General features: G+C 31.0%; 1 long non-coding RNA gene across 1 annotated transcript; it reads right to left on the minus strand.

Annotated features, from left to right (window-relative positions):
- Positions 1-554: 554 nt before the first annotated feature.
- Positions 555-6,206, minus strand: LOC130797923 (uncharacterized). Its single transcript, XR_009038992.1, has 4 exons — positions 6,060-6,206; positions 4,743-4,788; positions 2,859-2,963; positions 555-2,683 (listed from the first exon to the last, which is right to left on the minus strand). It is a non-coding gene; the product is annotated as an uncharacterized LOC130797923 (long non-coding RNA).
- Positions 6,207-6,904: the final 698 nt, after the last annotated feature.

Consider the following 6,904-nt stretch of genomic DNA (forward strand, 5'->3'; position numbering starts at 1 on the left):
ATGACTGTAATGATATAACATAGTTCTGTTTTGAAACTGATCTTAAAATCTTGAAGAATGTTTCTGAAAAATGATAAAGTCTCGAAAATGTTTTTATATATTATTATTATTCGTGCTTTTCATTTCATTATAACTTAGAAATATGATTTAGGTAAATATGGTTTTGACTTTCATCAAGGGGGAGATTGAAGACTCAACTCTCTTAAATAATAAGGAAAGATTAAAGACTTAATTCTCTTGGATGATGATAATTCAAAACACATATTGTTTAAACAAATAAATTAAGTAATTACATTTAATTGTTTAAGTAAGTTTAAAATCATATTTGATACACATTTGATTTATATTTTTAAGAAAGAAGTCGATGGAATATGCTTAAAGAACTTAAGTTTATTTTAAAGTGATTTTATAAGTTCTGAAATGTGTTTCAAAGTCTTGAAGATAATTACGTTCTTAATCAGGTTAGTTTCGTAATTATATTTGAAATATTTTAATAGGTCAATGTTCCTTGAAATTATATTTGAAATATTTTAATAGGTCAAGGTTCATTAAAATTAACATTGGATATTATTTGAATAAAGTTTAAATATTTTGTTATACGTTGTTGCTTAACGTTTAAATATTTTATATTTAAACTTAGATTTAAAATATGTGGTTAAAATCAATTTGATAATTAAATATAGTACAAGGTACACATGTTTTATTATTATTTGTACACGGCTATATTTAAGCAAGATCTAGATTTACTATTATTTGGATAAAAGTTGAATTTATGCTAAAAATAGTAAATAGCGATCCTAAAAAATAGGAATTAATTTAAATGGTTATTTAAATGTTGATAAATCTGGTTTATGCTTATTATTCAATATCTTGTTTAAGTACTAACATGGCAGCATAGCATTGGACAATTACAAACACAATGACGAAATTATTATTAAGCTGTTAGTACACGTCAGTTTGAAGATAACCTCAAGATCTTGAAGTCAGGCGCTGAAAGACCAGGTCAACAGAAAATAACGGATAGGAGCCTTCTTGTTTTTGAAGATGTGTTGAGGCGTACACTATATATATGAGGCTTCCGTCCAGAACTAAGACAACATCTTGATACACCTTTTCTTACAACTTTCTATCTTGATTTAAGATTTCTCTAAGTGTTTAAAGAGTTGTAATTCTTAGTTCATCTAGCTCTTACATTTGTAATAGGCTTAAGAGTTCAAAAAGAGTTAGATTAAGTTTAATACGCCTAATCAAGAATACTTTTCAAAGTGTTCAACTTGTGAATCTCTATTGTGAGATTTGGGATTTTGCTTTTATTAAAGGGACTTGTAATACGGTTCTTCAAGGGGAAGAACGTGGTGAGAGGAGATAGTGAGATCTTCTTGGTTGTATTAAAGTCGGATTAATAAAAGGCGTTGAAATCCTACGGGTTGAAAGAGAACCCATAGGCGGGGAGTAGGTTGGTTAGAACCGAACCTCGTTAACATATCGTGTGTTATACTTTAAAGTTTATTTTTCCGCACATACGTTATAGTTTACGAATTGGCTCAAAACTGTTCCAGAAGACAGTTTTGACAGTCTCCTCAAACTCTTGAGACAAACTGCCAGAAAAGTTTAAAAAGCCCATACTCTCTATTCACCCCCCCTCTAGAGAGTATTCAACCTCCTATTAACTTTCAAATACCTATGCAATTCATTAACAAAAGCTCATTGTGAGTTCACTTGAGAGTAACAAAGTGAATAAAAATCAAAGACTATAGTGCGTGAGAGGAACTCAAGATACTTTCAAATCTTTGAGTGTAGACGAACATATCCCAAAATTCAGAGTGAGGTCAATATTTAGTGAGGATATTTGCCTTAACATCAGTTTTTGGCAATATTGCAAGTTAAAACTTGACTTAGTAAATTCATATCCCTATTGTGGCTTGATTTGTTTGTCACGAAATCGGGGACATCATACCCATAATAGTGCAAATACAATGCCCAAAAATACTAAAATAACGAACCTACAAAAGAAGAGGCTCAAGGGCATTTCTAGAATCAACTTTGATGCCGTCCCTAATACTCCCTCTGTCCCTATAAGAACGCACCATATTGTCATGCAAACAACTCTCACGTATTTGAGTCATATGGTGCTTTCTCATGGGGACAGAAGGAGTAATGTTTAATTTTTCTTAGTAACAAGTTAAAATTCCAAAAACACATTGGAGGGAGCACTACTAAATCAAACATACATCCTAACAATAACATAAGTTCAAGCATGAAAAAGATTTGATAGCAACCTCCTGTAAATCAAGGAGCAGAAGCAAATAACAGCCACAAAACCACAACATCTCAAACTTACTTGGAATAAAATGCAGCAGATATGAATATGCTTATTATAAGATACACACACATACATAACTAAAAATTAACATTAATAGTAGAAGTCAATGCACATGACATCTGCAAACTTCATTAGTCAAATCATCTCCAAAATTTAGCTAGTACATCAAAGTTCAGAATATGTCAAAAAAAAAAAAGGAATAAAACAATCCATCCATTAATTCAGAATTATGAAGCAGGCATGTCTGATGTAAAGGCTATGCAGTAAAACAAACAGCACTTACTCTGTCTAGCATTATTTGGGCTATTAATCGTTGCCCTCTTAGCTGGAATTCTTCCATCAGCAGCTCTATCAGATGCTCTACAAATTCAGTAGAAGTGAAGTAAAAAAAATCTGATCCACATAAAAAGAAACAAGGTTTTGAATTTTAAAGGTACATGTAAAGATTGATGGAGATATGCAAACAGCACCCCAAAAAAAATTCATAAAGTTGAGCTTAAATACACTTGAAGAAGAAGGGCTAAAGACAGAGCACCTTTTTCTTGAGCTATCAGTTGCATCACCAGATTGCTTCTTTAAAGTGAGTGCTCTGATCAATATAAATATATAATATGTTGATCTGTCTTTATTACTTGGTTCTCTGCATAAAAAAATTGTGAATGACTCAACTTAAAAAGGATTTAATCAACGCAAAATTTAAGACCCGTCACTTAATTAACAAAGATTATAGTTCTTTCTTTTGCACCAAATGTGGCAGCAACACCTTGAATGACTCAGAGGCAAAATCATGTGAAAAACAAGGGCATAGATTGCTAAGAGGAAAGAACTGTTCCAGAGAGTATAGTTTTTAAAAGACAGGGAGGGTTTGTTTGACCTTAGTAATGTGACTCTTCATCGCATCAATAGTATTTTCAACTATTTCCTAAAGCGTCGAAAAATATGATTTGATTTCAACGTCAACAAGGAAAATAATTAAAGAATCATAAAAGTGTCACTCTGCACCCTGCAGTATACCGTTCCTAATCCTCTTCTTGAATGTGAACTCTGTAAAAGGCAAAGATATCGGAGAAGACATTGAAGAGGACGATATAAGCATTGACAGAGAGTTCACATTCATCGAAGAGCAGGGTAAATCTGAAGGGTAACAATGTCATAAACTTCCAGAGGAGTACGAACAACATACTTCGTATAGCTACACTCTTCTAATTCTTTGATGTGATAAGGGTAAATCTGAAGGGTAACATATTCTTCGATACTTTATGAAATAGATCACCATACCATTGATGTGATAAGGAGTCACATTCATAAGACCAAACAAACCCTCAATTTTATTTTATTTTTCAAGTTCATGTATTCCTGAGCACTTCTTCTCTAACAGCAATCTATGCCTTCTTTTCCACACAAATTCACCTCTAAGTCACTCAAAATGTTGATGCCACATTTAGTCCTCTTTGTTACTCTATTTATCATTCTTGAAATATGTGTTGATTAAATCCTTTTAACTGAGGAGTTTCTGTATTCAATTTCATGATTATTCTGTTAGATGATTATTGTCAAAATATTTGTTAATGATTTATATTGTAAAGGCAATTACTTTTAAGAATTAGTAGTATTAAGTCTGCAATTTATTAATTACTTTTGCTAGGATTTTTTAGGAACATTATCATGTAATGGGTCTTTAACTACTTGCACTATCCTATTTTCTAGCTTAATAAGTAGTATTTGTATGCCTATTTAATTGTTCATTCTATATTTCAAATAATAGAAAAGATCAATGTAGATTTTTTATTTCATTTCTAGTCACCCTTAGGCTTGGAAGTTCTCCATCAAGTAGCGTGATTTAGTTGACAACGAACATTAAACGATTTCCACACTCTTTGACATCTTCATTGTTTTTTTTTTTTGGTGGAAGAGTTTTTTTGTTGATTGAATCGCTAATGTCATTCCTGTAAAACTTTTAGTGGAAGAGATATAAAAGTTGAAGAATGATGTCTACCACAAATGGATCCTAGATTAGGTTTGCATTTCATCATCGTAATCCATCATTGTATTTCATCATCTTATTCTTTGCTTACGATATAGGAGTAGGCTAATAATAGTGAAGTGGAGTCTTGGTGCAACAGTTCGCCTCTTGCAAAAATGCAAAGGTTTTCCTAGGTTACGCCTCTTGATGGGAACCTTTGCGGGGATGCTTTGTACACTGTGATGCCCTTTTTTTAATGATTTGTAATAGCATTAATTCAATTTCAAACTTTTAATTATGTTCTAAAGGATTGTTTCTTTTCAAAAATTAGTATCACTTGTAAACACAACCTAATTCCAAACTGAGTTTAATGAGAATAAGGTGAAATATGGGAGCATTCCCCAAACTAACTTTATGACAGCATCATGCAAGCTAAGACACAATGCTAATACATACCTGGGGGAGTTGTCTCATGATCACAGATGTATATTCATATCCCACCCTACAAAGAGTTTTCAACAAACAAATGGGAATTTCGCAAAATCACTTAAAATCAATTTCAACATAATCGATCAATAAAATAAATGCAAAGCATTTACACAAAGATACTATGCCTCAATTGAAGATGTCCCTAGCAGTTTGGCTCAGAACTTAAAGTAGCTATCAACAAATGGAGAATCATAACCAAAACATACCAAAAGATTGTTATATACTCCTATTAGAATAATTCGAAATCTATAACCCTCAAAGAAGCACCAGAGAAAAATATGCCATAATAACACAAAATACTGCCTAAGGGTTATAAATTATGCTTCAACGTCTTTGATTGCAAGAGAAAAAGCGTAAAACAAACTATAGATGTACAACAATATTACCAATGAAGCTAGACAAGATAACCAAGTTCTAGGAACCAACAATTAAGGAAGAGACAAGAACCAAATAAAGTAAGTTACGATAATAAGATGTCCTTAATTAAACTTGGCCTGCTTGAATTTATTTGTGTATATCAGACATGTAACATCATCCAGAATTCGAGGACAAAGGGCGGAAGTCTTTTGTTAACTAATGCTCCAATATGGCAACACAATGAGAATGAAGTTTGCATTCTCATAATAATTTGATTACATGATGAATACAGACAGATCATTGCAAGGGCTTCTGAGAACGACATATGGGCTCTGATAAAAAAAAAGTTGTTTAATGTCCACGTACAAACTTTTGCAGATTTTAGCTGTTGCGACACAATTTTCAATCAGAGCTTGTAAAACATAACAAAGTGACATGAATACTACCTATGATATCACTTCAAATTGCTCATAATCTAGTAACTTATTGAGTAAATTCAAAACCCTAAAATAAAGATACCACAATATGTTTAACCAAAAGGCAAACAAGAACACTTCTATATCATTATTATCAGGTAGAAAAGCATAGAAAACTTCTAATTTTCTTAAATAAACATAACATAAAGGTAATGCATGAACATTCAAGAGACAAGGGAGGTGAGGAGAAACGGAGAAGGAAAGTAATTTGCATAATAAATTGATTCCTAAAAATTGAACATTTGTAGTGACTTGATAAATTGCTGTTATGTCACACAATGTTTTGTGTAATCGGCATCGTTTTTGTAGAGGCTATACAGAATTCATAACGTTTGCAGAATCCTAAAAATTGATGCTATGTTTCAAACTCAAACTTTGAATGAAGCAGAAGTTGATGATCCACATGCATCCTGATAATTAGGAATTAGGGCATAAATATAGAAAGAATTACCACATTAGAAGAGGAAACGGTGGAAGATATTACACCACGAGAAGGAAGGTTAGTGAAGGAGTTGGAAGCAGTGCAATGGCTAATGGATTCCGTCAGATGAGAATCGGCAGAGGTACAACACCCTTCCATGGCCGCCTGAACCTTAGTGAGTTGTAACATGAGACTTAAACAATACTTAACCATACCCACTTTTTTATTTTATCGTCACCCTTATTTTAATAAATTTATGATTTTGTCCTGGACTTAAAATTTATTACATACGCTCCAACCTCACTAAATAACACCCTTATCACTCTTAAAACGTTAAATTACAACATAAAATTTGTAGATCAAAAGCTAAGAAATTCAAACCGCAAATAAATTATCGAGGTAATTTTCATTCGAATTTAATTAAATGTAAATTTTAAAAAAAAAATTAAAGTGAGTCGTGTGCGACTGAGCCGCGGCCGTGTCGCGGGTTTTGTGCGACTCACCCAATTTTTTTTTAATAATATATTTAATATTATTATTTTTTTATTTTTATTATTATTGTTGTTATTATTATTATTATTATTATTGTTATTATTATTATTATTATTATTATTATTATTATTTTATTGGTTATATTATTATTATTATTATTATTATTATTATTATTATTATTAACTTTCTATTTTTCTTTTAAATATTATTTTTATTATTTTTTTGTTGATATTATTGTTATTATTATTATTGTTAGAAAAAAAAATTTAATGTTATTTTAAAATATTTTTTTGTTATTATTGCTATGATTATTATTATTGTTTTTGTTATTATTGTTATTATTATTATTATTATTGTTACTTTAGAAAATTAATTACAATAAT

Source organism: Amaranthus tricolor, chromosome 13, assembly GCF_026212465.1.
Source record: "Amaranthus tricolor cultivar Red isolate AtriRed21 chromosome 13, ASM2621246v1, whole genome shotgun sequence".
NCBI lineage: Eukaryota > Viridiplantae > Streptophyta > Magnoliopsida > Caryophyllales > Amaranthaceae > Amaranthus > Amaranthus tricolor.